The following is a 27,712-nucleotide window of genomic DNA, read 5'->3' on the forward strand; positions in this document are numbered from 1 at the left end:
TCTTATTGGAAAAAATATCATTTTTTTCATTTCACAGCCCAATTCAAATAGGTGCTGTGAAAAAACTGTGCGGTCAAAATGATAACAAAAACCATAAATGAATTCCTTGAGGGGTGTAGTTTCCAAAATGGGGTCACTTCTGGTGGGTTTCCATTGCTTTGATACCTCTGGGGCTCTGCAAATGCAACATGGCACCCGAAAACCAATCCAGCAAAATCTGGACTCCAACAAACACATAGCGCTCCTTTCCGTCTGAGCCCTCCCATGGGCCCAAACGGCAGTTTATCACCACAAATGGGGTATTGCCGCACTAAGGACAAATTGGGCAACAAAATGGGGTATGTTGTTCCCTGTGAAAATAAGAAATTTTGATCAAAAATGACATCTTATTGGAAAAAATATAATTTTTTTCATTTCACAGCCCAATTCAAATAGGTGCTGTGAAAAACCTGTGCGGTCAAAATGATAACAAAAACCATAAATGAATTCCTTGAGGGGTGTAGTTTCCAAAATGGGGTCACTTCTGGTGGGTTTCCATTGCTTTGATACCTCTGGGGCTCTGCAAATGCGACATGGCACCCGAAAACCAATCCAGCAAAATCTGGACTCCAACAAACACATAGCGCTCCTTTCCTTCTGAGCCCTCCCATGGGCCCAAACGGCAGTTTATCACCACAAATGGGGTATTGCCGCACTAAGGACAAATTGGGCAACAAAATGGGGTATGTTGTTCCCTGTGAAAATAAGAAAATTTGATCAAAAATGACATTTTATTGGAAAAAATATCATTTTTTTCATTTCACAGCCCAATTCAAATAGGTGCTGTGAAAAAACTGTGCGGTCAAAATGATAACAAAAACCATAAATGAATTCCTTGAGGGGTGTAATTTCCAAAATGGGGTCACTTCTGGTGGGTTTCCATTGTTTTGATACCTCAACGCCTCTTCAAACCTGGCATGCTGCCTAAAATATATTCTAATAAAAAAGAGGCCTCAAAATGCACTAGGTGCTTCTTTGCTTCTAGGGCTTGTGTTTTAGTCCACGAGCGCAGTAGGGCCACATGTGGGACATTTCTAAAAACTGCAGAATCTGGACAATACATATTTAGTAGTGTTTCTCTGGTAAAACCTTCTCTGTTACTAAAAAAAAATTGAATAAAATTGAAATTCAGCAGAAAAAATGAAATTTGCAAATTTAATTTCCACTTTGCTTTAATTCCTGTGAAATGCCTGAAGGGTTAAAAAACTTTCTATATGCTGTTTTGAATACTTTGAGGGGTCTAGTTTTTAAAATGGGGTGTTTTATGGGGGTTTCTAATACATAGGCCCCTCAAATCCACTTCAGAACTGAACTGGCACCTTCAAAAAAAGGCTTTTGAAATTTTCTTAAGAATATGAGAAATTGCTGTTTATGTTCTAAGCCTTGTAACGTCCAAGAAAAATAAAAGAATGTTCAAAAAACGATGCCAATCTAAAGTAGACATATGGGAAATGTGAACTAGTAACTATTTTGGGTGGTATAACCGTCTGTTTTTCAAGCAGATGCCTTTAAATTCTGAAAAATGCTATTTTTTGTAAATTTTCTCTAAATTTTGCAATTTTTCACAAATAAAGACTGAATATATCGACCAAATTTTACCACGAACATGAAGCCCAAAGTGTCACGAGAAAACAATCTCAGAATCGCTTGGATAGGTTTAAGCATTCCGACGTTATTACCACATAAAGTGAAATATGTCAGATTTGAAAAATGGGCTCTGAGCCTTAAGGCCCAAACTAGGCTGCGTCCTTAAGGGGTTAAAAGCCTTAATCCATAGTCCTATTTAATCTATTGTGAAACAAAATCTAAACGACATAATAAAAATTCAACCGCACCACGGATTCCAAGACAGTCTCCCACACTGGTACTAGCGAGGCCTTAAGCTGTGTAACTGCTGCGTTCTGACGAGAGCAGGAACATTGAGCTTAGAATGGCCATTGACGTTTAATGCTTTAATCCATAGTCCTATTTAATCTATTGTGAAACAAAATCTAAACGACATAATAAAAAGTCAGCCGCATCACGGATTCCCAGACAGTCTCCCACACTGGTACTAGCGAGGCCTTAAGCTGTGTAACTTCTGCGATCTGACGAGAGCAGGCACATTCAGCTTAGAATGGCCATAGACATTAAATGCTTTAATCCATAGTCCTTTTTAATCGATTGTGAAACAAAATCTAAACAACATAATATAAAGTCAACCGCACCACGGATTCCCAGACAGTCTCCCACACTGGTACTAGCGAGGCCTTAAGCTGTGTAACTTCTGCGATCTGACGAGAGCAGGGACATTCAGCTTAGAATGGCCATTGACATCAAATGCTTTAATCCATAGTCCTTTTTAATCGATTGTGAAACAAAATCTAAACGACATAATAAAAATTCAACCACACCACGGATTCCCAGACAGTCTCCCACACTGGTACTAGCGAGGCCTTAAGCTGTGTAACTTCTGCGATCTGACGAGAGCAGGCACATTCAGCTTAGAATGGCCATAGACATTAAATGCTTTAATCCATAGTCCTTTTTAATCGATTGTGAAACATAATCTAAACGACATAATAAAAATTCAACCGCACCACGGATTCCCAGACAGTTTCCCACACTGGTACTAGCGAGGCCTTAAGCTGTGTAACTTCTGCGTTCTGACGAGAGCAGGCACATTCAGCTTAGAATGGCCATTGACGTTAAATGCTTTAATCCATAGTCCTATTTAATCTATTGTGAAACAAAATCTAAACGACATAATAAAAAGTCAACCGCACCACGGATTCCCAGACAGTCTCCCACACTGGTACTAGCAAAGCCTTAAGCTGTGTAACTTCTGCGATCTGACGAGAGCAGGCACATTCAGCTTAGAATGGCCATTGACATTAAATGCTTTAATCCATAGTCCTTTTTAATCGATTGTGAAACAAAATCTAAACGACATAATAAAAAGTCAACCGCACCACGGATTCCCAGACAGTCTCCCACACTGGTACTAGCGAGGCCATAAGCTGTGTAACTTCTGCGGTCTGACGAGAGCAGGCACATTCAGCTTAGAATGGCCATTGACATTAAATGCTTTAATCCATAGTCCTTTTTAATCGATTGTGAAACAAAATCTAAACAACATAATAAAAAGACAACCGCACCACGGATTCCCAGACAGTCTCCCACACTGGTACTAGCAAGGTCTTAAGCTGTGTAACTTCTGCGATCTGACGAGAGCAGGGACATTCAGCTTAGAATGGCCATTGCCATTAAATGCTTTAATCCATAGTCCTTTTTAATCGATTGTGAAACAAAATCTAAACGACATAATAAAAATTCAACCGCACCACAGATTCCCAGACAGTCTCCCACACTGGTACTAGCGAGGCCTTAAGCTGTGTAACTTCTGCGATCTGACGAGAGCAGGCACATTCAGCTTAGAATGGCCATTGACGTTAAATGCTTTAATCCATAGTCCTATTTAATCTATTGTGAAACAAAATCTAAACGACATAATAAAAAGTCAACCGCACCACGGATTCCCAGACACTCTCCCACACTGGTACTAGCGAGGGCTTAAGCTGTGTAACTTCTGCAATCTAACGAGAGGAGGCACATTCAGCTTAGAATTGCCATTGACATTAAATGCTTTAATCCATAGTCCTTTTTAATCGATTGTGAAACAAAATCTAAACGACATAATAAAAAGTCTACCGCACCACGGATTCCCAGACAGTCTCCCACACTGGTACTAGCGAGGCCTTAAGCTGTGTAACTTCTGCGTTCTGACGAGAGCAGGCACATTCAGTTTAGAATGGCCATTGACGTTAAATGCTTTAATCCATAGTCCTATTTAATCTATTGTGAAACAAAATCTAAACGACATAATAAAAAGTCAACCGCACCATGGATTCCCAGACAGTCTCCCACACTGGTACTAGCGAGGCCTTAAGCTGCGTAACTTCTGCGATCTGACGAGAGCAGGCACATTCAGCTTAGAATGGCCATTGACATTAAATGCTTTAATCCACAGTCCTTTTTAATCGATTGTGAAACAAAATCTAAACGACATAATAAAAAGTCAACCGCACCACGGATTCCCAGACAGTCTCCCACACTGGTACTAGCGAGGCCTTAAGCTGTGTAACTTCTGTGTTCTGACGAGAGCAGGCACATTCAGCTTAGAATGGCCATTGACGTTAAATGCTTTAATCCATAGTCCTATTTAATCTATTGTGAAACAAAATCTAAACGACATAATAAAAAGTCAACCGCACCACGGATTCCCAGACAGTCTCCCACACTGGTACTAGCGAGGCCTTAAGCTGTGTAACTTCTGCGATCTGACGAGAGCAGGCACATTCAGCTTAGAATGGCCATTGACATTAAATGCTTTAATCCATAGTCCTTTTTAATCGATTGTGAAACAAAATCTAAACGACATAATAAAAATTCAACCGCTCCACGGATTCCCAGACAGTCTCCCACACTGGTACTAGCGAGGACTTAAGCTGTGTAACTTCTGCGATCTGACGAGAGCAGGCACATTCAGCTTAGAATGGCCATTGACGTTAAATCCTTTAATCCATAGTCCTATTTAATCTATTGTGAAACAAAATCTAAACGACATAATAAAAAGTCAACCGCACCACAGATTCCCAGACAGTCTCCCACACTGGTACTAGCGAGGCGTTAAGCTGTGTAACTTCTGCGATCTAACGAGAGCAGGCACATTCAGCTTAGAATGGCCATTGACATTAAATGCTTTAATCCATAGTACTTTTTAATCGATTGTGAAACAAAATCTAAACGACATAATAAAGAGTCAACCGCACCACGGATTCCCAGACAGTCTCCCACACTGGTACTAGCGAGGCCTTATGCTGTGTAACTTCTGCGATCTGAAGAGAGCAGGCACATTCAGCTTAGAATGGCCATTAACATTAAAAGCCTTAATCCATAGTCCTATTTAATCTATTGTGAAACAAAATCTAAACAACATAATAAAAAGTCAACCGCACCACGGATTCCCAGACAGTCTCCCACACTGGTACTAGCGAGGCGTTAAGCTGTGTAACTTCTGCGATCTAACAAGAGCAGGGACATTCAGCTTAGAATGGCCATTGACATTAAAGGCTTTAATCCATAGTCCTTTTTAATCGATTGTGAAACAAAATCTAAACGACACAATAAAAATTCAACCGCACCACGGATTCTCAGACAGTCTCCCACACTGGTACTAGCGAGGCCTTAAGCTGTGTAACTTCTGCGATCTGACGTGAGCAGGCACATTCAGCTTAGAAGGGCCATTGACATTAAATCCTTTAATCCATAGTCCTATTTAATCTATTGTGAAACAAAATCTAAACGACATAATAAAAAGTCAACCACACCACGGATTCCCAGACAGTCTCCCACACTGGTACTAGCGAGGCGTTAAGCTGTGTAACTTCTGCGAACTAACGAGAGCAGGCACATTCAGCTTAGAATGGCCATTGACATTAAATGCTTTAATCCATAGTCCTTTTTAATCGATTGTGAAACAAAATCTAAACGACATAATAAAAAGTCAACCGCACCACGGATTCCCAGACAGTCTCCCACACTGGTACTAGCGAGGCCTTAAGCTGTGTAACTTCTGCGATCTGACGAGAGCAGGCACATTCAGCTTAGAATGGCCATTAACATTAAAAGCCTTAATCCATAGTCCTTTTTAATCGATTGTGAAACAAAATCTAAACGACATAATAAAAAGTCAACCGCACCACGGATTCCCAGACAGTCTCCCACACTGGTACTAGCGAGGCCTTAAGCTGTGTAACTTCTGCGATCTGACGAGAGCAGGCACATTCAGCTTAGAATGGCCATTGACATTAAAAGCCTTAATCCATAGTCCTATTTAATCTATTGTGAAACAAAATCTAAACAACATAGTAAAAAGTCAACCGCACCACGGATTCCCAGACAGTCTCCCACACTGGTACTAGCGAGGCCTTAAGCTGTGTAACTTCTGCGATCTGACGAGAGCAGGGACCTTCAGCTTAGAATGGCCATTGACATTAAATGCTTTAATCCATAGTCCTTTTTAATCGATTGTGAAACAAAATCTAAACGACATAATAAAAATTCAACCGCACCACGGATTCCCAGACAGTCTCCCACACTGGTACTAGCGAGGCCTTAAGCTGTGTAACTTCTGCGATCTGACGAGAGCAGGCACATTCAGCTTAGAATGGCCATTGACATTAAATGCTTTAATCCATAGTCCTTTTTAATCGATTGTGAAACAAAATCTAAACGACATAATAAAAAGTCAACCACACTACGGATTCCCAGACAGTCTCCCACACTGGTACTAGCGAGGCCTTAAGCTGTGTAACTTCTGCGATCTGACGAGAGCAGGCACATTCAGCTTAGAATGGCCATTGACATTAAATGCTTTAATCCATAGTCCTTTTTAATCGATTGTGAAACAAAATCTAAACGACAAAATAAAAAGTCAACCGCACCACGGATTCCCAGACAGTCTACCACACTGGTTCTAGCGAGGCCTTAAGCTGTGTAACTTCTGCGATCTGACGAGAGTAAAAACATTCAGCTTAGAATGGCCATTGACATTAAATGCTTTAATCCATAGTCCTTTTTAATCGATTGTGAAACAAAATCTAAACGACATAATAAAAATTCAACCGCACCACGGATTCCCAGACAGTCTCCCACACTAGTACTAGCGAGGCCTTAAGCTGTGTAACTTCTGTGATCTGACGAGAGCAGGCACATTCAGCTTAGAATGGCCATTGACGTTAAATGCTCTAATCCATAGTCCTATTTAATCTATTGTGAAACAAAATCTAAACGACATAATAAAAAGTCAACCACACCACGGATTCCCAGACAGTCTCCCACACTGGTACTAGCGAGGCCTTAAGCTGTGTAACTTCTGCGATCTGACGAGAGCAGGCACATTCAGCTTAGAATGGCCATTGACATTAAAAGCCTTAATCCATAGTCCTATTTAATCTATTGTGAAACAAAATCTAAACAACATAGTAAAAAGTCAACCGCACCACAAATTCCCAGACAGTCTCCCACACTGGTACTAGCGAGGCCTTAAGCTGTGTAACTTCTGCGATCTGACGAGAGCAGGGACATTCAGCTTAGAATGGCCATAGACATTAAATGCTTTAATCCATAGTCCTTTTTAATCGATTGTGAAACAAAATCTAAACGACATAATAAAAATTCAACCGCACCACGGATTCCCAGACAGTCTCCAACACTGGTACTAGCGAGGCCTTAAGCTGTGTAACTTCTGCGTTCTGACGAGAGCAGGCACATTCAGCTTAGAATGGCCATTGACATTAAATGCTTAATCCATAGTCCTTTTTAATCGATTGTGAAACAAAATCTAAACGACATAATAAAAATTCAACCGCACCACGGATTCCCAGACAGTCTCCCACACTGGTACTAGCGAGGCGTTAAGCTGTGTAACTTCTGCGATCTAACGAGAGCAGGCACATTCAGCTTAGAATGGCCATTGACATTAAATGCTTTAATCCATAGTACTTTTTAATCGATTGTGAAACAAAATCTAAACGACATAATAAAGAGTCAACCGCACCACGGATTCCCAGACAGTCTCCCACACTGGTACTAGCGAGGCCTTATGCTGTGTAACTTCTGCGATCTGAAGAGAGCAGGCACATTCAGCTTAGAATGGCCATTAACATTAAAAGCCTTAATCCATAGTCCTATTTAATCTATTGTGAAACAAAATCTAAACAACATAATAAAAAGTCAACCGCACCACGGATTCCCAGACAGTCTCCCACACTGGTACTAGCGAGGCGTTAAGCTGTGTAACTTCTGCGATCTAACAAGAGCAGGGACATTCAGCTTAGAATGGCCATTGACATTAAAGGCTTTAATCCATAGTCCTTTTTAATCGATTGTGAAACAAAATCTAAACGACACAATAAAAATTCAACCGCACCACGGATTCTCAGACAGTCTCCCACACTGGTACTAGCGAGGCCTTAAGCTGTGTAACTTCTGCGATCTGACGTGAGCAGGCACATTCAGCTTAGAAGGGCCATTGACATTAAATCCTTTAATCCATAGTCCTATTTAATCTATTGTGAAACAAAATCTAAACGACATAATAAAAAGTCAACCACACCACGGATTCCCAGACAGTCTCCCACACTGGTACTAGCGAGGCGTTAAGCTGTGTAACTTCTGCGAACTAACGAGAGCAGGCACATTCAGCTTAGAATGGCCATTGACATTAAATGCTTTAATCCATAGTCCTTTTTAATCGATTGTGAAACAAAATCTAAACGACATAATAAAAAGTCAACCGCACCACGGATTCCCAGACAGTCTCCCACACTGGTACTAGCGAGGCCTTAAGCTGTGTAACTTCTGCGATCTGACGAGAGCAGGCACATTCAGCTTAGAATGGCCATTAACATTAAAAGCCTTAATCCATAGTCCTTTTTAATCGATTGTGAAACAAAATCTAAACGACATAATAAAAAGTCAACCGCACCACGGATTCCCAGACAGTCTCCCACACTGGTACTAGCGAGGCCTTAAGCTGTGTAACTTCTGCGATCTGACGAGAGCAGGCACATTCAGCTTAGAATGGCCATTAACATTAAAAGCCTTAATCCATAGTCCTATTTAATCTATTGTGAAACAAAATCTAAACGACATAATAAAAAGTCAACCGCACCACGGATTCCCAGACAGTCTCCCACACTGGTACTAGCGAGGCCTTAAGCTGTGTAACTTCTGCGATCTGACGAGAGCAGGCACATTCAGCTTAGAATGGCCATTGACATTAAAAGCCTTAATCCATAGTCCTATTTAATCTATTGTGAAACAAAATCTAAACAACATAGTAAAAAGTCAACCGCACCACGGATTCCCAGACAGTCTCCCACACTGGTACTAGCGAGGCCTTAAGCTGTGTAACTTCTGCGATCTGACGAGAGCAGGGACCTTCAGCTTAGAATGGCCATTGACATTAAATGCTTTAATCCATAGTCCTTTTTAATCGATTGTGAAACAAAATCTAAACGACATAATAAAAATTCAACCGCACCACGGATTCCCAGACAGTCTCCCACACTGGTACTAGCGAGGCCTTAAGCTGTGTAACTTCTGCGATCTGACGAGAGCAGGCACATTCAGCTTAGAATGGCCATTGACATTAAATGCTTTAATCCATAGTCCTTTTTAATCGATTGTGAAACAAAATCTAAACGACATAATAAAAAGTCAACCACACTACGGATTCCCAGACAGTCTCCCACACTGGTACTAGCGAGGCCTTAAGCTGTGTAACTTCTGCGATCTGACGAGAGCAGGCACATTCAGCTTAGAATGGCCATTGACATTAAATGCTTTAATCCATAGTCCTTTTTAATCGATTGTGAAACAAAATCTAAACGACAAAATAAAAAGTCAACCGCACCACGGATTCCCAGACAGTCTACCACACTGGTTCTAGCGAGGCCTTAAGCTGTGTAACTTCTGCGATCTGACGAGAGTAAAAACATTCAGCTTAGAATGGCCATTGACATTAAATGCTTTAATCCATAGTCCTTTTTAATCGATTGTGAAACAAAATCTAAACGACATAATAAAAATTCAACCGCACCACGGATTCCCAGACAGTCTCCCACACTGGTACTAGCGAGGCCTTAAGCTGTGTAACTTCTGCGATCTGACGAGAGCAGGCACATTCAGCTTAGAATGGCCATTGACGTTAAATGCTCTAATCCATAGTCCTATTTAATCTATTGTGAAACAAAATCTAAACGACATAATAAAAAGTCAACCACACCACGGATTCCCAGACAGTCTCCCACACTGGTACTAGCGAGGCCTTAAGCTGTGTAACTTCTGCGATCTGACGAGAGCAGGCACATTCAGCTTAGAATGGCCATTGACATTAAAAGCCTTAATCCATAGTCCTATTTAATCTATTGTGAAACAAAATCTAAACAACATAGTAAAAAGTCAACCGCACCACAAATTCCCAGACAGTCTCCCACACTGGTACTAGCGAGGCCTTAAGCTGTGTAACTTCTGCGATCTGACGAGAGCAGGGACATTCAGCTTAGAATGGCCATAGACATTAAATGCTTTAATCCATAGTCCTTTTTAATCGATTGTGAAACAAAATCTAAACGACATAATAAAAATTCAACCGCACCACGGATTCCCAGACAGTCTCCAACACTGGTACTAGCGAGGCCTTAAGCTGTGTAACTTCTGCGTTCTGACGAGAGCAGGCACATTCAGCTTAGAATGGCCATTGACATTAAATGCTTAATCCATAGTCCTTTTTAATCGATTGTGAAACAAAATCTAAACGACATAATAAAAATTCTACCGCACCACGGATTCCCAGACAGTCTCCAACACTGGTACTAGCGAGGCCTTAAGCTGTGTAACTTCTGCGTTCTGACGAGAGCAGGCACATTCAGCTTAGAATGGCCATTGACGTTAAATACTTTAATCCATAGTCCTATTTAATCTATTGTGAAACAAAATCTAAACGACATAATAAAAAGTCAACCGCACCTCGGATTCCCAGACAGTCTCCCACACTGGTACTAGCGAGGCCTTAAGCTGTGTAATTTCTGCGTTCCGACGAGAGCAGGGACATTCAGCTTAGAAAGGCCATTGACGTTAAATGCTTTAATCCATAGTCCTATTTAATCTATTGTGAAACAAAATCTAAACGACATAATAAAAAGTCAACCGCACCACGGATTCCCAGACAGTCTCCCACACTGGTACTAGCGAGGCCTTAAGCTGTGTAACTTCTGCGATCTGACGAGAGCAGGCACATTCAGCTTAGAATGGCCATTGACATTAAATGCTTTAATCCATAGTCCTTTTTAATCGATTGTGAAACAAAATCTAAACGACATAATAAAAAGTCAACCACACCACGGATTCCCAGACAGTCTCCCACACTGGTACTAGCGAGGCCTTAAGCTGTGTAACTTCTGCGGTCTGACGAGAGCAGGCACATTCAGCTTAGAATGGCCATTGACATTAAATGCTTTAATCCACAGTCCTTTTTAATCGATTGTGAAACAAAATCTAAACAACATAATAAAAAGTCAACCGCACCACGGATTCCCAGACAGTCTCCCACACTGGTACTAGCAAGGCCTTAAGCTGTGTAACTTCTGCGATCTGACGAGAGCAGGGACATTCAGCTTAGAATGGCCATTGCCATTAAATGCTTTAATCCATAGTCCTTTTTAATCGATTGTGAAACAAAATCTAAACGACATAATAAAAATTCAACCGCACCACAGATTCCCAGACAGTCTCCCACACTGGTACTAGCGAGGCCTTAAGCTGTGTAACTTCTGCGATCTGACGAGAGCAGGGACATTCAGCTTAGAATGGCCATTGACATTAAATGCTTTAATACATAGTCCTTTTTAATCGATTGTGAAACAAAATCTAAACGACATAATAAAAATTCAACCGCACCACGGATTCCCAGACAGTTTCCCACACTGGTACTAGCGAGGCCTTAAGCTGTGTAACTTCTGCGTTCTGACGAGAGCAGGCACATTCAGCTTAGAATGGCCATTGACGTTAAATGCTTTAATCCATAGTCCTATTTAATCTATTGTGAAACAAAATCTAAACGACATAATAAAAAGTCAACCGCACCACGGATTCCCAGACAGTCTCCCACACTGGTACTAGCAAAGCCTTAAGCTGTATAACTTCTGCGATCCGACGAGAGCAGGCACATTCAGCTTAGAATGGCCATTGACATTAAATGCTTTAATCCATAGTTCTTTTTAATCGATTGTGAAACAAAATCTAAACGACATAATAAAAAGTCAACCGCACCACGGATTCCCAGACAGTCTCCCACACTGGTACTAGCGAGGCCTTAAGCTGTGAAACTTCTGCGGTCTGACGAGAGCAGGCACATTCAGCTTAGAATGGCCATTGACATTAAATGCTTTAATCCATAGTCCTTTTTAATCGATTGTGAAACAAAATCTAAACAACATAATAAAAAGTCAACCGCACCACGGATTCCCAGACAGTCTCCCACACTGGTACTAGCAAGGCCTTAAGCTGTGTAACTTCTGCGATCTGACGAGAGCAGGGACATTCAGCTTAGAATGGCCATTGCCGTTAAATGCTTTAATCCATAGTCCTTTTTAATCGATTGTGAAACAAAATCTAAACGACATAATAAAAAGTCAACCGCACCACGGATTCCCAGACAGTCTCCCACAGTGGTACTAGCGAGGCCTTAAGCTGTGTTACTTCTGCGATCTGACGAGAGCAGGCACATTCAGCTTAGAATGGCCATTGACATTAAATGCTTTAATCCATAGTCCTTTTTAATCGATTGTGAAACAAAATCTAAACGACATAATAAAAAGTCAACCGCACCTCGGATTCCCAGACAGTCTCCCACACTGGTACTAGCGAGTCCTTAAGCTGTGTAACTTCTGCGATCTGACGAGAGCAGGGACATTCAGCTTAGAATGGTGATTGACATTAAATGCTTTAATCCATAGTCCTTTTTAATCGATTGTGAAACAAAATCTAAACGACATAATAAAAATTCAACCGCACCACGGATTCCCAGACAGTCTCCCACACTGGTACTAGCGAGGCCTTAAGCTGTGTAACTTCTGCGATCTGACGAGAGCAGGCACATTCAGCTTAGAATGGCCATTGACATTAAATGCTTTAATCCACAGTCCTTTTTAATCGATTGTGAAACAAAATCTAAACAACATAATAAAAAGTCAACCGCACCACGGATTCCCAGACAGTCTCCCACACTGGTACTAGCGAGTCCTTAAGCTGTGTAACTTCTGCGATCTACGAGAGCAGGCACATTCAGCTTAGAATGGCCATTGACATTAAAAGCCTTAATCCATAGTCCTATTTAATCTATTGTGAAACAAAATCTAAACAACATAGTAAAAAGTCAACCGCACCACGTATTCCCAGACAGTCTGCCACACTGGTACTAGCGAGGCCTTAAGCTGTGTAACTTCTGCGATCTGACGAGAGCAGGCACATTCAGCTTAGAATGGCCATTGACATTAAATACTTTAATCCATAGTCCTTTTTAATCGATTGTGAAACAAAATCTAAACGACATAATAAAAAGTCAACCGCACCACGGATTCCCAGACAGTCTCCCACACTGGTACTAGCGAGGCCTTAAGCTGTGTAACTTCTGCGTTCTGACGAGAGCAGGCACATTCAGCTTAGAATGGCCATTGACGTTAAATGCTTTAATCCATAGTCCTATTTAATCTATTGTGAAACAAAATCTAAACGACATAATAAAAAGTCAACCGCACCACGGATTCCCAGACAGTCTCCCACACTGGTACTAGCGAGGCCTTAAGCTGTGTAACTTCTGCGATCTGACGAGAGCAGGCACATTCAGCTTAGAATGGCCATTGACATTAAATGATTTAATCCATAGTCCTTTTTAATCGATTGTGAAACAAAATCTAAACGACATAATAAAAAGTCAACCGCTCCACGGATTCCCAGACAGTCTCCCACACTGGTACTAGCGAGGACTTAAGCTGTGTAACTTCTGCGATCTGACGAGAGCAGGCACATTCAGCTTAGAATGGCCATTGACGTTAAATCTTTTAATCCATAGTCCTATTTAATCTATTGTGAAACAAAATCTAAACGACATAATAAAAAGTCAACCGCACCACGGATTCCCAGACAGTCTCCCACACTGGTACTAGCGAGGCGTTAAGCTGTGTAACTTCTGCGATCTAACGAGAGCAGGCACATTCAGCTTAGAATGGCCATTGACGTTAAATGCTTTAATCCATAGTCCTATTTAATCTATTGTCAAACAAAATCTAAACGACATAATCAAAAGCCAACCACACCACGGATTCCCAGACAGTCTCCCACACTGGTACTAGCGAGGCCTTAAGCTGTGTAACTTCTGCGATCTGACGAGAGCAGGCACATTCAGCTTAGAATGGCCATTGACATTAAATGCTTTAATCCATAGTACTTTTTAATCGATTGTGAAACAAAATCTAAACGACATAATAAAAAGTCAACCGCACCACGGATTCCCAGACAGTCTCCCACACTGGTACTAGCGAGGCCTTAAGCTGTGTAACTTCTGCGATCTGACGAGAGCAGGGACATTCAGCTTAGAATGGCCATTGACATTAAATGCTTTAATCCATAGTCCTTTTTAATCGATTGTGAAACAAAATCTAAACGACATAATAAAAAGTCAACCGCACCACGGATTCCCAGACAGTCTCCCACACTGGTACTAGCGAGTCCTTAAGCTGTGTAACTTCTGCGATCTGACGAGAGCAGGCACATTCAGCTTAGAATGGCCATTGACGTTAAATGCTTTAATCCATAGTCCTATTTAATCTATTGTGAAACAAAATCTAAACGACTTAATAAAAAGTCAACCGCACCACGGATTCCCAGACAGTCTCCCACACTGGTACTAGCGAGGCGTTAAGCTGTGTAACTTCTGCGATCTAACGAGAGCAGGCACATTCAGCTTAGAATGGCCATTAACATTAAAAGCCTTAATCCATAGTCCTATTTAATCTATTGTGAAACAAAATCTAAACAACATAATAAAAAGGCAACCGCACCACGGATTCCCAGACAGTCTCCCACACTGGTACTAGCGAGGCGTTAAGCTGTGTAACTTCTGCGATCTAACAAGAGCAGGGACATTCAGCTTAGAATGGCCATTGACATTAAAGGCTTTAATCCATAGTCCTTTTTAATCGATTGTGAAACAAAATCTAAACGACACAATAAAAATTCAACCGCACCACGGATTCCCAGACAGTCTCCCACACTGGTACTAGCGAGGCCTTAAGCTGCGTAACTTCTGCGATCTGACGAGAGCAGGCACATTCAGCTTAGAATGGCCATTAACATTAAAAGCCTTAATCCATAGTCCTATTTAATCTATTGTGAAACAAAATCTAAACGACATAATAAAAAGTCAACTGCACCACGGATTCCCAGACAGTCTCCCACACTGGTACTAGCGAGGCGTTAAGCTGTGTAACTTCTGCGATCTAACAAGAGCAGGGACATTCAGCTTAGAATGGCCATTGACATTAAAGACTTTAATCCATAGTCCTTTTTAATCGATTGTGAAACAAAATCTAAACGACACAATAAAAATTCAACCGCACCACGGATTCCCAGACAGTCTCCCACACTGGTACTAGCGAGGCCTTAAGCTTTGTAACTTCTGCGTTCTGACCAGAGCAGGCACATTCAGCTTAGAATGGCCATTGACGTTAAATGCTTTAATCCATAGTCCTATTTAATCTATTGTGAAACAAAATCTAAACGACATAATCAAAAGTCAACCACACCATGGATTCCCAGACAGTCTCCCACACTGGTACTAGCGAGGCCTTAAGCTGTGTAACTTCTGCGATCTAAAGAGAGCAGGCACATTCAGCTTAGAATGGCCATTGACATTAAATGCTTTAATCCATAGTACTTTTTAATCGATTGTGAAACAAAATCTAAACGACATAATAAAAAGTCAACCGCACCACGGATTCCCAGACAGTCTCCCACACTGGTACTAGCGAGGCGTTAAGCTGTGTAACTTCTGCGATCTAACGAGAGCAGGCACATTCAGCTTAGAATGGCCATTGACGTTAAATGCTTTAATCCATAGTCCTATTTAATCTATTGTGAAACAAAATCTAAACGACATAATCAAAAGCCAACCACACCACGGATTCCCAGACAGTCTCCCACACTGGTACTAGCGAGGCCTTAAGCTGTGTAACTTCTGCGATCTGACGAGAGCAGGCACATTCAGCTTAGAATGGCCATTGACATTAAATGCTTTAATCCATAGTACTTTTTAATCGATTGTGAAACAAAATCTAAACGACATAATAAAAAGTCAACCGCACCACGGATTCCCAGACAGTCTCCCACACTGGTACTAGCGAGGCCTTAAGCTGTGTAACTTCTGCGATCTGACGAGAGCAGGGACATTCAGCTTAGAATGGCCATTGACATTAAATGCTTTAATCCATAGTCCTTTTTAATCGATTGTGAAACAAAATCTAAACGACATAATAAAAAGTCAACCGCACCACGGATTCCCAGACAGTCTCCCACACTGGTACTAGCGAGTCCTTAAGCTGTGTAACTTCTGCGATCTGACGAGAGCAGGCACATTCAGCTTAGAATGGCCATTGACGTTAAATGCTTTAATCCATAGTCCTATTTAATCTATTGTGAAACAAAATCTAAACGACTTAATAAAAAGTCAACCGCACCACGGATTCCCAGACAGTCTCCCACACTGGTACTAGCGAGGCGTTAAGCTGTGTAACTTCTGCGATCTAACGAGAGCAGGCACATTCAGCTTAGAATGGCCATTAACATTAAAAGCCTTAATCCATAGTCCTATTTAATCTATTGTGAAACAAAATCTAAACAACATAATAAAAAGGCAACCGCACCACGGATTCCCAGACAGTCTCCCACACTGGTACTAGCGAGGCGTTAAGCTGTGTAACTTCTGCGATCTAACAAGAGCAGGGACATTCAGCTTAGAATGGCCATTGACATTAAAGGCTTTAATCCATAGTCCTTTTTAATCGATTGTGAAACAAAATCTAAACGACACAATAAAAATTCAACCGCACCACGGATTCCCAGACAGTCTCCCACACTGGTACTAGCGAGGCCTTAAGCTGCGTAACTTCTGCGATCTGACGAGAGCAGGCACATTCAGCTTAGAATGGCCATTAACATTAAAAGCCTTAATCCATAGTCCTATTTAATCTATTGTGAAACAAAATCTAAACGACATAATAAAAAGTCAACTGCACCACGGATTCCCAGACAGTCTCCCACACTGGTACTAGCGAGGCGTTAAGCTGTGTAACTTCTGCGATCTAACAAGAGCAGGGACATTCAGCTTAGAATGGCCATTGACATTAAAGACTTTAATCCATAGTCCTTTTTAATCGATTGTGAAACAAAATCTAAACGACACAATAAAAATTCAACCGCACCACGGATTCCCAGACAGTCTCCCACACTGGTACTAGCGAGGCCTTAAGCTGTGTAACTTCTGCGTTCTGACCAGAGCAGGCACATTCAGCTTAGAATGGCCATTGACGTTAAATGCTTTAATCCATAGTCCTATTTAATCTATTGTGAAACAAAATCTAAACGACATAATCAAAAGTCAACCACACCATGGATTCCCAGACAGTCTCCCACACTGGTACTAGCGAGGCCTTAAGCTGTGTAACTTCTGCGATCTAAAGAGAGCAGGCACATTCAGCTTAGAATGGCCATTGACATTAAATGCTTTAATCCATAGTACTTTTTAATCGATTGTGAAACAAAATCTAAACGACATAATAAAAAGTCAACCGCACCACGGATTCCCAGACAGTCTCCCACACTGGTACTAGCGAGGCCTTAAGCTGTGTAACTTCTGCGATCTGACGAGAGCAGGGACATTCAGCTTAGAATGGCCATTGACATTAAATGCTTTAATCCATAGTCCTTTTTAATCGATTGTGAAACAAAATCTAAACGACATAATAAAAAGTCAACCGCACCACGGATTCCCAGACAGTCTCCCACACTGGTACTAGCGAGTCCTTAAGCTGTGTAACTTCTGCGATCTGACGAGAGCAGGCACATTCAGCTTAGAATGGCCATTGACGTTAAATGCTTTAATCCATAGTCCTTTTTAATCGATTGTGAAACAAAATCTAAACGACATAATAAAAAGTCAACCGCACCACGGATTCCCAGACAGTCTCCCACACTGGTACTAGCGAGGCCTTAAGCTGTGTAACTTCTGCGATCTGACGAGAGCAGGCACATTCAGCTTAGAATGGCCATTAACATTAAAAGCCATAATCCATAGTCCTATTTAATCTATTGTGAAACAAAATCTAAACGACATAATAAAAAGGCAACCGCACCACAGATTCCCAGACAGTCTCCCACACTGGTACTAGCGAGGCGTTAAGCTGTGTAACTTCTGCGATCTAACAAGAGCAGGGACATTCAGCTTAGAATGACCATTGACATTAAAGGATTTAATCCATAGTCCTTTTTAATCGATTGTGAAACAAAATCTAAACGACACAATAAAAATTCAACCGCACCACGGATTCCCAGACAGTCTCCCACACTGGTACTAGCGAGGCCTTAAGCTGTGTAACTTCTGCGTTCTGACCAGAGCAGGCACATTCAGCTTAGAATGGCCATTGACGTTAAATGCTTTAATCCATAGTCCTATTTAATCTATTGTGAAACAAAATCTAAACGACTTAATAAAAAGTCAACAGCACCACGGATTTCCAGACAGTCTCCCACACTGGTACTAGCGAGGCCTTAAGCTGTGTAACTTCTGCGATCTGACGAGAGCAGGCACATTCAGCTTAGAATGGCCATTGACATTAAATGCTTTAATCCATAGTCCTTTTTAATCGATTGTGAAACAAAATCTAAACGACATAATAAAAAGTCAACCGTACCATGGATTCCCAGACAGCCTCCCACACTGGTACTAGAGAGGCCTTAAGCTGTGTAACTTCTGCGATCTGACGAGAGCAGGCACATTCAGCTTAGAATGGCCATTGACATTAAATCCTTTAATCCATAGTCCTATTTAATCTATTGTGAAACAAAATCTAAACGACATAATAAAAAGTCAACCGCACCACGGATTCCCAGACAGTCTCCCACACTGGTACTAGCGAGGCGTTAAGCTCTGTAACTTCTGCGATCTAACGAGAGCAGGCACATTCAGCTTAGAATGGCCATTGACATTAAATGCTTTAATCCATAGTCCTTTTTAATCGATTGTGAAACAAAATCTAAACGACATAATAAAAAGTCAACCGCACCACGTATTCCCAGACAGTCTCCCACACTGGTACTAGCGAGGCCTTAAGCTGTGTAACTTCTGCGATCTGACGAGAGCAGGCACATTCAGCTTAGAATGGCCATTACCATTAAAAGCCTTAATCCATAGTCCTATTTAATCTATTGTGAAACAAAATCTAAACGACATAATAAAAAGTCAACCGCACCACGGATTCCCAGACAGTCTCCCACACTGGTACTAGCGAGGCGTTAAGCTGTGTAACTTCTGCGATCTGACCAGAGCAGGTACATTCAGCTTAGAATGGCCATTGACGTTAAATGCTTTAATCCATAGTCCTATTTAATCTATTGTGAAACAAAATCTAAACGACATAATCAAAAGTCAACCACACCACGGATTCCCAGACAGTCTCCCACACTGGTACTAGCGAGGCCTTAAGCTGTGTAACTTCTGCAATCTGACGAGAGCAGGGACATTCAGCTTAGAATGGCCATTGACATTAAATGCTTTAATCCATAGTCCTTTTTAATCGATTGTGAAACAAAATCTAAACGACATAATAAAAAGTCAACCGCACCACGGATTCCCAGACAGTCTCCCACACTGGTACTAGCGAGTCCTTAAGCTGTGTAACTTCTGCGATCTGACGAGAGCAGGCACATTCAGCTTAGAATGGCCATTGACGTTAAATGCTTTAATCCATAGTCCTATTTAATCTATTGTGAAACAAAATCTAAACGACTTAATAAAAAGTCAACCGCACCACGGATTCCCAGACAGTCTCCCACACTGGTACTAGCGAGGCCTTAAGCTGTGTAACTTCTGCGATCTGACGAGAGCAGGCACATTCAGCTTAGAATGGCCATTGACATTAAATGTTTTAATCCATAGTCCTTTTTAATCGATTGTGAAACAAAATCTAAACGACATAATAAAAAGTCAACCGTACCATGGATTCCCAGACAGTCTCCCACACTGGTACTAGCGAGGCCTTAAGCTGTGTAACTTCTGCGATCTGACGAGAGCAGGCACATTCAGCTTAGAATGGCCATTGACATTAAATCCTTTAATCAATAGTCCTATTTAATCTATTGTGAAACAAAATCTAAACGACATAATAAAAAGTCAACCGCACCACGGATTCCCAGACAGTCTCCCACACTGGTACTAGCGAGGCCTAAAGCTGTGTAACTTCTGCGATCTGACGAGAGCAGGCACTTTCAGCTTAGAATGGCCATTAACATTAAAAGCCTTAATCCATAGTCCTATTTAATCTATTGTGAAACAAAATCTAAACAACATAATAAAAAGTCAACCGCACCACGAATTCCCAGACAGTCTCCCACACTGGTACTAGCGAGGGCTTAAGCTGTGTAACTTCTGCGATCTGACGAGAGCAGGCACATTCAGCTTAGAATGGACATTGACATTAAAAGCCTTAATCCATAGTCCTATTTAATCTATTGTGAAACAAAATCTAAACAACATAATAAAAAGTCAACCGCACCACGGATTCCCAGACAGTCTCCCACACTGGTACTAGCGAGGCCTTAAGCTGTGTAACTTCTGCGTTCTGACCAGAGAAGGCACATTCAGCTTAGAATGGCCATTGACGTTAAATGCTTTAATCCATAGTCCTATTTAATCTATTGTGAAACAAAATCTAAACGACATAATAAAAAGTCAACCACACCACGGATTCCCAGACAGTCTCCCACACTGGTACTAGCGAGGCCTTAAGCTGTGTAACTTCTGCGATCTGACGAGAGCAGGCACATTCAGCTTAGAATGGCCATTGACATTAAATGCTTTAATCCATAGTACTTTTTAATCGATTGTGAAACAAAATCTAAACGACATAATAAAAAGTCAACCGCACCACGGATTCCCAGACAGTCTCCCACACTGGTACTAGCGAGGCCTTAAGCTGTGTAATTTCTGCGATCTGACGAGAGCAGGGACATTCAGCTTAGAATGGCCATTGACATTAAATGCTTTAATCCATAGTCCTTTTTAATCGATTGTGAAACAAAATCTAAACGACATAATAAAAAGTCAACCGCACCACGGATTCCCAGACAGTCTCCCACACTGGTACTAGCGAGGCCTTAAGCTGTGTAACTTCTGCGATCTGACGAGAGCAGGCACATTCAGCTTAGAATGGCCATTGACGTTAAATGCTTTAATCCATAGTCCTATTTAATCTATTGTGAAACAAAATCTAAACGACTTAATAAAAAGTCAACCGCACCACGGATTCCCAGACAGTCTCCCACACTGGTACTAGCGAGGCCTTAAGCTGTGTAACTTCTGCGATCTGACGAGAGCAGGCACATTCAGCTTAGAATGGCCATTGACAATAAATGCTTTAATCCATAGTCCTTTTTAATCGATTGTGAAACAAAATCTAAACGACATAATAAAAAGTCAACCGCACCATGGATTCCCAGACAGTCTCCCACACTGGTACTAGCGAGGCCTTAAGCTGTGTAACTTCTGCGATCCGACGAGAGCAGGGACATTCAGCTTAGAATGGCCATTGACATTAAATGCTTTAATCCATAGTCCTTTTTAATCGATTGTGAAACAAAATCTAAACGACATAATAAAAATTCAACCGCACCACGGATTCCCAGACAGTCTCCCACACTGGTACTAGCGAGGACTTAAGCTGTGTAACTTCTGCGATCTGACGAGAGCAGGCACATTCAGCTTAGAATGGCCATTGACGTTAAATCCTTTAATCCATAGTCCTATTTAATCTATTGTGAAACAAAATCTAAACGACATAATAAAAAGTCAACCGCACCACGGATTCCCAGACAGTCTCCCACACTGGTACTAGCGAGGCCTTAAGCTGTGTAACTTCTGCGATCTGACGAGAGCAGGCACATTCAGCTTAGAATGGCCATTGACATTAAATGCTTTAATCCATAGTACTTTTTAATCGATTGTGAAACAAAATCTAAACAACATAATAAAAAGTCAACCGCACCACGGATTCCCAGACAGTCTCCCACACTGGTACTAGCGAGGCGTTAAGCTGTGTAACTTCTGCGATCTAACGAGAGCAGGCACATTCAGCTTAGAATGGCCATTGACATTAAATGCTTTAATCCATAGTCCTTTTTAATCGATTGTGAAACAAAATCTAAACGACATAATAAAAAGGCAACCGCACCACGGATTCACAGACAGTCTCCCACACTGGTATTAGCGAGGCCTTAAGCTGTGTAACTTCTGCGATCTGACGAGAGCAGGGACATTCAGCTTAGAATGGCCATTGACATTAAACGCTTTAATCCATAGTCCTTTTTAATCGATTGTGAAACAAAATCTAAACGACATAATAAATATTCAACCGCACCACGGATTCCCAGACAGTCTCCCACACTGGTACTAGCGAGGCCTTAAGCTGTGTAACTTCTGCGATCTGACGAGAACATGCACATTCAGCTTAGAATTGCCATTGACGTTAAATGCTTTAATCCATAGTCCTATTTAATCGATTGTGAAACAAAATCTAAACGACATAATAAAAAGTCAACCGCACCACGGATTCCCAGACAGTCTCCCACACTGGTACTAGCGAGACCTTAAGCTGTGTAACTTCTGCGATCTGACGAGAGCAGGCACATTCAGCTTAGAATGGCCATTGACATTAAAAGCCTTAATCCATAGTCCTATTTAATCTATTGTGAAACAAAATCTAAACAACATAATAAAAAGGCAACCGCACCACGGATTCCCAGACAGTCTCCCACACTGGTACTAGCGAGGCCTTAAGCTGTGTAACTTCTGCGATCTGACGAGAGCAGGCACACTCAGCTTAGAATGGCCATTGACATTAAAAGCCTTAATCCATAGTCCTATTTAATCTATTGTGAAACAAAATCTAAACAACATAATAAAAAGTCAACCGCACCACGGATTCCCAGACAGTCTCCCACACTGGTACTAGCGAGGCGTTAAGCTGTGTAACTTCTGCGATCTAACGAGAGCAGGCACATTCAGCTTAGAATGGCCATTGACATTAAATGCTTTAATCCATAGTCCTTTTTAATCGATTGTGAAACAAAATCTAAACGACATAATAAAAAGTCAACCGCACCACGGATTCCCAGACAGTCTCCCACACTGGTACTAGCGAGTCCTTAAGCTGTGTAACTTCTGCGATCTGACGAGAGCAGGCACATTCAGCTTAGAATGGCCATTGACGTTAAATGCTTTAATCCATAGTCCTATTTAATCTATTGTGAAACAAAATCTAAACGACTTAATAAAAAGTCAACCGCACCACGGATTCCCAGACAGTCTCCCACACTGGTACTAGCGAGGCCTTAAGCTGTGTAACTTCTGCGATCTGACGAGAGCAGGCACATTCAGCTTAGAATGGCCATTGACATTAAATGCTTTAATCCATAGTCCTTTTTAATCGATTGTGAAACAAAATCTAAACGACATAATAAAAAGTCAACCGTACCATGGATTCCCAGACAGTCTCCCACACTGGTACTAGCGAGGCCTTAAGCTGTGTAACTTCTGCGATCTGACGAGAGCAGGCACATTCAGCTTAGAATGGCCATTGACATTAAATCCTTTAATCAATAGTCCTATTTAATCTATTGTGAAACAAAATCTAAACGACATAATAAAAAGTCAACCGCACCACGGATTCCCAGACAGTCTCCCACACTGGTACTAGCGAGGCGTTAAGCTGTGTAACTTCTGCGATCTAACGAGAGCAGGCACATTCAGCTTAGAATGGCCATTGACATTAAATGCTTTAATCCATAGTCCTTTTTAATCGATTGTGAAACAAAATCTAAACGACATAATAAAAAGTCAACCGCACCACGGATTCCCAGACAGTCTCCCACACTGGTACTAGCGAGGCCTAAAGCTGTGTAACTTCTGCGATCTGACGAGAGCAGGCACTTTCAGCTTAGAATGGCCATTAACATTAAAAGCCTTAATCCATAGTCCTATTTAATCTATTGTGAAACAAAATCTAAACAACATAATAAAAAGTCAACCGCACCACGAATTCCCAGACAGTCTCCCACACTGGTACTAGCGAGGGCTTAAGCTGTGTAACTTCTGCGATCTGACGAGAGCAGGCACATTCAGCTTAGAATGGACATTGACATTAAAAGCCTTAATCCATAGTCCTATTTAATCTATTGTGAAACAAAATCTAAACAACATAATAAAAAGTCAACCGCACCACGGATTCCCAGACAGTCTCCCACACTGGTACTAGCGAGGCCTTAAGCTGTGTAACTTCTGCGTTCTGACCAGAGCAGGCACATTCAGCTTAGAATGGCCATTGACGTTAAATGCTTTAATCCATAGTCCTATTTAATCTATTGTGAAACAAAATCTAAACGACATAATAAAAAGTCAACCACACCACGGATTCCCAGACAGTCTCCCACACTGGTACTAGCGAGGCCTTAAGCTGTGTAACTTCTGCGATCTGACGAGAGCAGGCACATTCAGCTTAGAATGGCCATTGACATTAAATGCTTTAATCCATAGTACTTTTTAATCGATTGTGAAACAAAATCTAAACGACATAATAAAAAGTCAACCGCACCACGGATTCCCAAACAGTCTCCCACACTGGTACTAGCGAGGCCTTAAGCTGTGTAATTTCTGCGATCTGACGAGAGCAGGGACATTCAGCTTAGAATGGCCATTGATATTAAATGCTTTAATCCATAGTCCTTTTTAATCGATTGTGAAACAAAATCTAAACGACATAATAGAAAGTCAACCGCACCACGGATTCCCAGACAGTCTCCCACACTGGTACTAGCGAGGCCTTAAGCTGTGTAACTTCTGCGATCTGACGAGAGCAGGCACATTCAGCTTAGAATGGCCATTGACGTTAAATGCTTTAATCCATAGTCCTATTTAATCTATTGTGAAACAAAATCTAAACGACTTAATAAAAAGTCAACCGCACCACGGATTGACTGACAGTCTCCCACACTGGTACTAGCGAGGCCTTAAGCTGTGTAACTTCTGCGATCTGACGAGAGCAGGCACATTCAGCTTAGAATGGCCATTGACAATAAATGCTTTAATCCATAGTCCTTTTTAATCGATTGTGAAACAAAATCTAAACGACATAATAAAAAGTCAACCGCACCATGGATTCCCAGACAGTCTCCCACACTGGTACTAGCGAGGCCTTAAGCTGTGTAACTTCTGCGATCCGACGAGAGCAGGGACATTCAGCTTAGAATGGCCATTGACATTAAATGCTTTAATCCATAGTCCTTTTTAATCGATTGTGAAACAAAATCTAAACGACATAATAAAAATTCAACTGCACCACGGATTCCCAGACAGTCTCCCACACTGGTACTAGCGAGGACTTAAGCTGTGTAACTTCTGCGATCTGACGAGAGCAGGCACATTCAGCTTAGAATGGCCATTGACGTTAAATCCTTTAATCCATAGTCCTATTTAATCTATTGTGAAACAAAATCTAAACGACATAATAAAAAGTCAACCGCACCACGGATTCCCAGACAGTCTCCCACACTGGTACTAGCGAGGCGTTAAGCTGTGTAACTTCTGCGATCTAACGAGAGCAGGCACATTCAGCTTAGAATGGCCATTGACATTAAATGCTTTAATCCATAGTCCTTTTTAATCGATTGTGAAACAAAATCTAAACGACATAATAAAAAGTCAACCGCACCACGGATTCACAGACAGTCTCCCACACTGGTATTAGCGAGGCCTTAAGCTGTGTAACTTCTGCGATCTGACGAGAGCAGGGACATTCAGCTTAGAATGGCCATTGACATTAAACGCTTTAATCCATAGTCCTTTTTAATCGATTGTGAAACAAAATCTAAACAACATAATAAATATTCAACCGCACCATGGATTCCCAGACAGTCTCCCACACTGGTACTAGCGAGGCCTTAAGCTGTGTAACTTCTGCGATCTGACGAGAGCATGCACATTCAGCTTAGAATTGCCATTGACGTTAAATGCTTTAATCCATAGTCCTATTTAATCGATTGTGAAACAAAATCTAAACGACATAATAAAAAGTCAACCGCACCACGGATTCCCAGACAGTCTCCCACACTGGTACTAGCGAGACCTTAAGCTGTGTAACTTCTGCGATCTGACGAGAGCAGGCACATTCAGCTTAGAATGGCCATTGACATTAAAAGCCTTAATATATAGTCCTATTTAATCTATTGTGAAACAAAATCTAAACAACATAATAAAAAGGCAACCGCACCACGGATTCCCAGACAGTCTCCCACACTGGTACTAGCGAGGCCTTAAGCTGTGTAACTTCTGCGATCTGACGAGAGCAGGCACACTCAGCTTAGAATGGCCATTGACATTAAAAGCATTAATCCATAGTCCTATTTAATCTATTGTGAAACAAAATCTAAACAACATAATAAAAAGTCAACCGCACCACGGATTCCCAGACAGTCTCCCACACTGGTACTAGCGAGGCATTAAGCTGTGTAACTTCTGCGTTCTGACGAGAGCAGGCACATTCAGCTTAGAATGGCCATTGACGTTAAATGCTTTAATCCATAGTCCTTTTTAATCGATTGTGAAACAAAATCTAAACGACATAATAAAAATTCAACCGCACCACGGATTCCCAGACAGTCTCCCACACTGGTACTAGTGAGGCCTTAAGCTGTGTAACTTCTGCGATCTGACGAGAGCAGGGACATTCAGCTTAGAATGGCCATTGACATTAAATGCTTTAATCCATAGTCCTTTTTAATCGATTGTGAAACAAAATCGAAACAACATAATAAAAAGTCAACCGCTCCACGGATTCCCAGACAGTCTCCCACACTGGTACTAGCGAGGCCTTAGGCTGTGTAACTTCTGCGATCTGACGAGAGCAGGGGCATTCAGCTTAGAATGGCCATTGACATTAAATGCTTTAATCCATAGTCCTTTTTAATCGATTGTGAAACAAAATCTAAACGACATAATAAAAATTCAACCGCACCACGGATTCCCAGACAGTCTCCCACACTGGTACTAGCGAGGGCTTAAGCTGTGTAACTTCTGCGATCTGACGAGAGCAGGCACATTCAGCTTAGAATGGCCATTGACGGTAAATGCTTTAATCCATAGTCCTATTTAATCTATTGTGAAACAAAATCTAAACGACATAATAAAAAGTCAACCGCACCACGGATTCCCAGACAGTCTACCACACTGGTACTAGCGAGGCGTTAAGCTATGTAACTTCTGCGATCTAACGAGAGCAGGCACATTCAGCTTAGAATGGCCATTGACATTAAATGCTTTAATCCATAGTCCTTTTTAATCGATTGTGAAACAAAATCTAAACGACATAATAAGAAGTCAACCCCACCACGGATTCACAGACAGTCTCCCACATTGGTACTAGCGAGGCCTTAAGCTGTGTAACTTCTGCGATCTGACGAGAGCAGGCACACTCAGCCTAGAATGGCCATTGACATTAAAAGCCTTAATCCATAGTCCTATTTAATCTATTGTGAAACAAAATCTAAACAACATAATAAAAAGTCAACCGCACCACGGATTCCCAGACAGTCTCCCACACTTGTACTAGCGAGGCCTTAAGCTGTGTAACTTCTGCGATCTGACGAGAGCAGGGACATTCAGTTTAGAATGGCCATTGACATTAAATTCTTTAATCCATAGTCCTTTTTAATCGATTGTGAAACAAAATCTAAACGACATAATAAA

The 27,712-nt window shown here is 41.5% G+C and overlaps 1 protein-coding gene and 118 pseudogenes across 4 annotated transcripts in view; all 119 read right to left on the minus strand.

Moving 5' to 3' along the window:
- The window catches only part of NFIC (nuclear factor I C), an 863,572-nt gene that overhangs the window by 23,704 nt on the left and 812,156 nt on the right, over nt 1-27,712 (minus strand). The window lies entirely within an intron of this gene.
- Nucleotides 1,863-1,981, minus strand: LOC142709477 (5S ribosomal RNA; annotated as a pseudogene).
- On the minus strand, nt 2,049-2,167 carry LOC142710093 (5S ribosomal RNA; annotated as a pseudogene).
- On the minus strand, nt 2,235-2,353 carry LOC142727859 (5S ribosomal RNA; annotated as a pseudogene).
- Nucleotides 2,421-2,539, minus strand: LOC142686720 (5S ribosomal RNA; annotated as a pseudogene).
- Nucleotides 2,607-2,725, minus strand: LOC142737406 (5S ribosomal RNA; annotated as a pseudogene).
- LOC142737348 (5S ribosomal RNA) lies at nt 2,793-2,911 on the minus strand (annotated as a pseudogene).
- Nucleotides 2,979-3,097, minus strand: LOC142737778 (5S ribosomal RNA; annotated as a pseudogene).
- Nucleotides 3,165-3,283, minus strand: LOC142673150 (5S ribosomal RNA; annotated as a pseudogene).
- LOC142738306 (5S ribosomal RNA) lies at nt 3,351-3,469 on the minus strand (annotated as a pseudogene).
- LOC142736874 (5S ribosomal RNA) lies at nt 3,723-3,841 on the minus strand (annotated as a pseudogene).
- On the minus strand, nt 3,909-4,027 carry LOC142735699 (5S ribosomal RNA; annotated as a pseudogene).
- Nucleotides 4,095-4,213, minus strand: LOC142735723 (5S ribosomal RNA; annotated as a pseudogene).
- LOC142712436 (5S ribosomal RNA) lies at nt 4,281-4,399 on the minus strand (annotated as a pseudogene).
- On the minus strand, nt 4,467-4,585 carry LOC142675013 (5S ribosomal RNA; annotated as a pseudogene).
- Nucleotides 4,653-4,771, minus strand: LOC142695346 (5S ribosomal RNA; annotated as a pseudogene).
- Nucleotides 4,839-4,957, minus strand: LOC142684500 (5S ribosomal RNA; annotated as a pseudogene).
- LOC142711117 (5S ribosomal RNA) lies at nt 5,211-5,329 on the minus strand (annotated as a pseudogene).
- On the minus strand, nt 5,583-5,701 carry LOC142729963 (5S ribosomal RNA; annotated as a pseudogene).
- LOC142712448 (5S ribosomal RNA) lies at nt 5,769-5,887 on the minus strand (annotated as a pseudogene).
- On the minus strand, nt 5,955-6,073 carry LOC142735714 (5S ribosomal RNA; annotated as a pseudogene).
- Nucleotides 6,141-6,259, minus strand: LOC142736643 (5S ribosomal RNA; annotated as a pseudogene).
- On the minus strand, nt 6,327-6,445 carry LOC142673935 (5S ribosomal RNA; annotated as a pseudogene).
- LOC142674939 (5S ribosomal RNA) lies at nt 6,699-6,817 on the minus strand (annotated as a pseudogene).
- LOC142733299 (5S ribosomal RNA) lies at nt 6,885-7,003 on the minus strand (annotated as a pseudogene).
- Nucleotides 7,071-7,189, minus strand: LOC142737686 (5S ribosomal RNA; annotated as a pseudogene).
- On the minus strand, nt 7,257-7,375 carry LOC142737781 (5S ribosomal RNA; annotated as a pseudogene).
- Nucleotides 7,442-7,560, minus strand: LOC142708343 (5S ribosomal RNA; annotated as a pseudogene).
- LOC142684511 (5S ribosomal RNA) lies at nt 7,628-7,746 on the minus strand (annotated as a pseudogene).
- LOC142711129 (5S ribosomal RNA) lies at nt 8,000-8,118 on the minus strand (annotated as a pseudogene).
- Nucleotides 8,372-8,490, minus strand: LOC142729974 (5S ribosomal RNA; annotated as a pseudogene).
- Nucleotides 8,558-8,676, minus strand: LOC142729985 (5S ribosomal RNA; annotated as a pseudogene).
- LOC142712459 (5S ribosomal RNA) lies at nt 8,744-8,862 on the minus strand (annotated as a pseudogene).
- On the minus strand, nt 8,930-9,048 carry LOC142735716 (5S ribosomal RNA; annotated as a pseudogene).
- Nucleotides 9,116-9,234, minus strand: LOC142736644 (5S ribosomal RNA; annotated as a pseudogene).
- LOC142673946 (5S ribosomal RNA) lies at nt 9,302-9,420 on the minus strand (annotated as a pseudogene).
- LOC142736645 (5S ribosomal RNA) lies at nt 9,674-9,792 on the minus strand (annotated as a pseudogene).
- LOC142733321 (5S ribosomal RNA) lies at nt 9,860-9,978 on the minus strand (annotated as a pseudogene).
- LOC142737687 (5S ribosomal RNA) lies at nt 10,046-10,164 on the minus strand (annotated as a pseudogene).
- LOC142737782 (5S ribosomal RNA) lies at nt 10,232-10,350 on the minus strand (annotated as a pseudogene).
- Nucleotides 10,417-10,535, minus strand: LOC142671418 (5S ribosomal RNA; annotated as a pseudogene).
- On the minus strand, nt 10,603-10,721 carry LOC142737536 (5S ribosomal RNA; annotated as a pseudogene).
- LOC142712470 (5S ribosomal RNA) lies at nt 10,789-10,907 on the minus strand (annotated as a pseudogene).
- LOC142736402 (5S ribosomal RNA) lies at nt 10,975-11,093 on the minus strand (annotated as a pseudogene).
- On the minus strand, nt 11,161-11,279 carry LOC142672224 (5S ribosomal RNA; annotated as a pseudogene).
- Nucleotides 11,347-11,465, minus strand: LOC142672775 (5S ribosomal RNA; annotated as a pseudogene).
- On the minus strand, nt 11,533-11,651 carry LOC142737407 (5S ribosomal RNA; annotated as a pseudogene).
- LOC142669328 (5S ribosomal RNA) lies at nt 11,719-11,837 on the minus strand (annotated as a pseudogene).
- On the minus strand, nt 11,905-12,023 carry LOC142671263 (5S ribosomal RNA; annotated as a pseudogene).
- Nucleotides 12,091-12,209, minus strand: LOC142672235 (5S ribosomal RNA; annotated as a pseudogene).
- LOC142736446 (5S ribosomal RNA) lies at nt 12,277-12,395 on the minus strand (annotated as a pseudogene).
- Nucleotides 12,463-12,581, minus strand: LOC142688691 (5S ribosomal RNA; annotated as a pseudogene).
- Nucleotides 12,649-12,767, minus strand: LOC142736646 (5S ribosomal RNA; annotated as a pseudogene).
- On the minus strand, nt 13,020-13,138 carry LOC142736041 (5S ribosomal RNA; annotated as a pseudogene).
- LOC142728192 (5S ribosomal RNA) lies at nt 13,206-13,324 on the minus strand (annotated as a pseudogene).
- LOC142738025 (5S ribosomal RNA) lies at nt 13,392-13,510 on the minus strand (annotated as a pseudogene).
- Nucleotides 13,578-13,696, minus strand: LOC142736155 (5S ribosomal RNA; annotated as a pseudogene).
- Nucleotides 13,764-13,882, minus strand: LOC142680276 (5S ribosomal RNA; annotated as a pseudogene).
- LOC142736277 (5S ribosomal RNA) lies at nt 13,950-14,068 on the minus strand (annotated as a pseudogene).
- Nucleotides 14,136-14,254, minus strand: LOC142727870 (5S ribosomal RNA; annotated as a pseudogene).
- LOC142669084 (5S ribosomal RNA) lies at nt 14,322-14,440 on the minus strand (annotated as a pseudogene).
- Nucleotides 14,508-14,626, minus strand: LOC142695180 (5S ribosomal RNA; annotated as a pseudogene).
- Nucleotides 14,880-14,998, minus strand: LOC142736723 (5S ribosomal RNA; annotated as a pseudogene).
- Nucleotides 15,438-15,556, minus strand: LOC142696020 (5S ribosomal RNA; annotated as a pseudogene).
- LOC142681224 (5S ribosomal RNA) lies at nt 15,624-15,742 on the minus strand (annotated as a pseudogene).
- Nucleotides 15,810-15,928, minus strand: LOC142736281 (5S ribosomal RNA; annotated as a pseudogene).
- On the minus strand, nt 15,996-16,114 carry LOC142727881 (5S ribosomal RNA; annotated as a pseudogene).
- LOC142669095 (5S ribosomal RNA) lies at nt 16,182-16,300 on the minus strand (annotated as a pseudogene).
- On the minus strand, nt 16,368-16,486 carry LOC142695203 (5S ribosomal RNA; annotated as a pseudogene).
- On the minus strand, nt 16,740-16,858 carry LOC142736727 (5S ribosomal RNA; annotated as a pseudogene).
- On the minus strand, nt 17,112-17,230 carry LOC142678831 (5S ribosomal RNA; annotated as a pseudogene).
- On the minus strand, nt 17,298-17,416 carry LOC142696032 (5S ribosomal RNA; annotated as a pseudogene).
- On the minus strand, nt 17,484-17,602 carry LOC142727892 (5S ribosomal RNA; annotated as a pseudogene).
- On the minus strand, nt 17,670-17,788 carry LOC142669106 (5S ribosomal RNA; annotated as a pseudogene).
- LOC142729996 (5S ribosomal RNA) lies at nt 17,856-17,974 on the minus strand (annotated as a pseudogene).
- LOC142678842 (5S ribosomal RNA) lies at nt 18,228-18,346 on the minus strand (annotated as a pseudogene).
- LOC142737728 (5S ribosomal RNA) lies at nt 18,414-18,532 on the minus strand (annotated as a pseudogene).
- On the minus strand, nt 18,972-19,090 carry LOC142737172 (5S ribosomal RNA; annotated as a pseudogene).
- Nucleotides 19,158-19,276, minus strand: LOC142697923 (5S ribosomal RNA; annotated as a pseudogene).
- On the minus strand, nt 19,344-19,462 carry LOC142676883 (5S ribosomal RNA; annotated as a pseudogene).
- Nucleotides 19,530-19,648, minus strand: LOC142669129 (5S ribosomal RNA; annotated as a pseudogene).
- Nucleotides 19,716-19,834, minus strand: LOC142712481 (5S ribosomal RNA; annotated as a pseudogene).
- LOC142676983 (5S ribosomal RNA) lies at nt 19,902-20,020 on the minus strand (annotated as a pseudogene).
- Nucleotides 20,088-20,206, minus strand: LOC142716709 (5S ribosomal RNA; annotated as a pseudogene).
- Nucleotides 20,274-20,392, minus strand: LOC142691925 (5S ribosomal RNA; annotated as a pseudogene).
- LOC142704222 (5S ribosomal RNA) lies at nt 20,460-20,578 on the minus strand (annotated as a pseudogene).
- Nucleotides 20,646-20,764, minus strand: LOC142733332 (5S ribosomal RNA; annotated as a pseudogene).
- Nucleotides 20,832-20,950, minus strand: LOC142724313 (5S ribosomal RNA; annotated as a pseudogene).
- Nucleotides 21,018-21,136, minus strand: LOC142712492 (5S ribosomal RNA; annotated as a pseudogene).
- LOC142712503 (5S ribosomal RNA) lies at nt 21,204-21,322 on the minus strand (annotated as a pseudogene).
- LOC142682559 (5S ribosomal RNA) lies at nt 21,390-21,508 on the minus strand (annotated as a pseudogene).
- On the minus strand, nt 21,576-21,694 carry LOC142682879 (5S ribosomal RNA; annotated as a pseudogene).
- On the minus strand, nt 21,762-21,880 carry LOC142712514 (5S ribosomal RNA; annotated as a pseudogene).
- LOC142681235 (5S ribosomal RNA) lies at nt 21,948-22,066 on the minus strand (annotated as a pseudogene).
- On the minus strand, nt 22,134-22,252 carry LOC142710339 (5S ribosomal RNA; annotated as a pseudogene).
- On the minus strand, nt 22,506-22,624 carry LOC142736270 (5S ribosomal RNA; annotated as a pseudogene).
- On the minus strand, nt 22,692-22,810 carry LOC142737887 (5S ribosomal RNA; annotated as a pseudogene).
- Nucleotides 22,878-22,996, minus strand: LOC142680287 (5S ribosomal RNA; annotated as a pseudogene).
- Nucleotides 23,064-23,182, minus strand: LOC142669140 (5S ribosomal RNA; annotated as a pseudogene).
- On the minus strand, nt 23,250-23,368 carry LOC142738037 (5S ribosomal RNA; annotated as a pseudogene).
- LOC142676994 (5S ribosomal RNA) lies at nt 23,436-23,554 on the minus strand (annotated as a pseudogene).
- LOC142681246 (5S ribosomal RNA) lies at nt 23,622-23,740 on the minus strand (annotated as a pseudogene).
- Nucleotides 23,808-23,926, minus strand: LOC142716720 (5S ribosomal RNA; annotated as a pseudogene).
- On the minus strand, nt 23,994-24,112 carry LOC142691903 (5S ribosomal RNA; annotated as a pseudogene).
- LOC142736709 (5S ribosomal RNA) lies at nt 24,180-24,298 on the minus strand (annotated as a pseudogene).
- Nucleotides 24,366-24,484, minus strand: LOC142733340 (5S ribosomal RNA; annotated as a pseudogene).
- On the minus strand, nt 24,552-24,670 carry LOC142737650 (5S ribosomal RNA; annotated as a pseudogene).
- On the minus strand, nt 24,738-24,856 carry LOC142712525 (5S ribosomal RNA; annotated as a pseudogene).
- LOC142682570 (5S ribosomal RNA) lies at nt 25,110-25,228 on the minus strand (annotated as a pseudogene).
- On the minus strand, nt 25,296-25,414 carry LOC142684787 (5S ribosomal RNA; annotated as a pseudogene).
- LOC142680298 (5S ribosomal RNA) lies at nt 25,482-25,600 on the minus strand (annotated as a pseudogene).
- Nucleotides 25,668-25,786, minus strand: LOC142692598 (5S ribosomal RNA; annotated as a pseudogene).
- LOC142736271 (5S ribosomal RNA) lies at nt 26,040-26,158 on the minus strand (annotated as a pseudogene).
- Nucleotides 26,226-26,344, minus strand: LOC142737890 (5S ribosomal RNA; annotated as a pseudogene).
- LOC142737476 (5S ribosomal RNA) lies at nt 26,412-26,530 on the minus strand (annotated as a pseudogene).
- On the minus strand, nt 26,598-26,716 carry LOC142666178 (5S ribosomal RNA; annotated as a pseudogene).
- On the minus strand, nt 26,784-26,902 carry LOC142666331 (5S ribosomal RNA; annotated as a pseudogene).
- Nucleotides 26,970-27,088, minus strand: LOC142689754 (5S ribosomal RNA; annotated as a pseudogene).
- LOC142686144 (5S ribosomal RNA) lies at nt 27,528-27,646 on the minus strand (annotated as a pseudogene).

Source organism: Rhinoderma darwinii, chromosome 1, assembly GCF_050947455.1.
Source record: "Rhinoderma darwinii isolate aRhiDar2 chromosome 1, aRhiDar2.hap1, whole genome shotgun sequence".
Classification (NCBI taxonomy): Eukaryota; Metazoa; Chordata; class Amphibia; order Anura; family Rhinodermatidae; genus Rhinoderma; species Rhinoderma darwinii.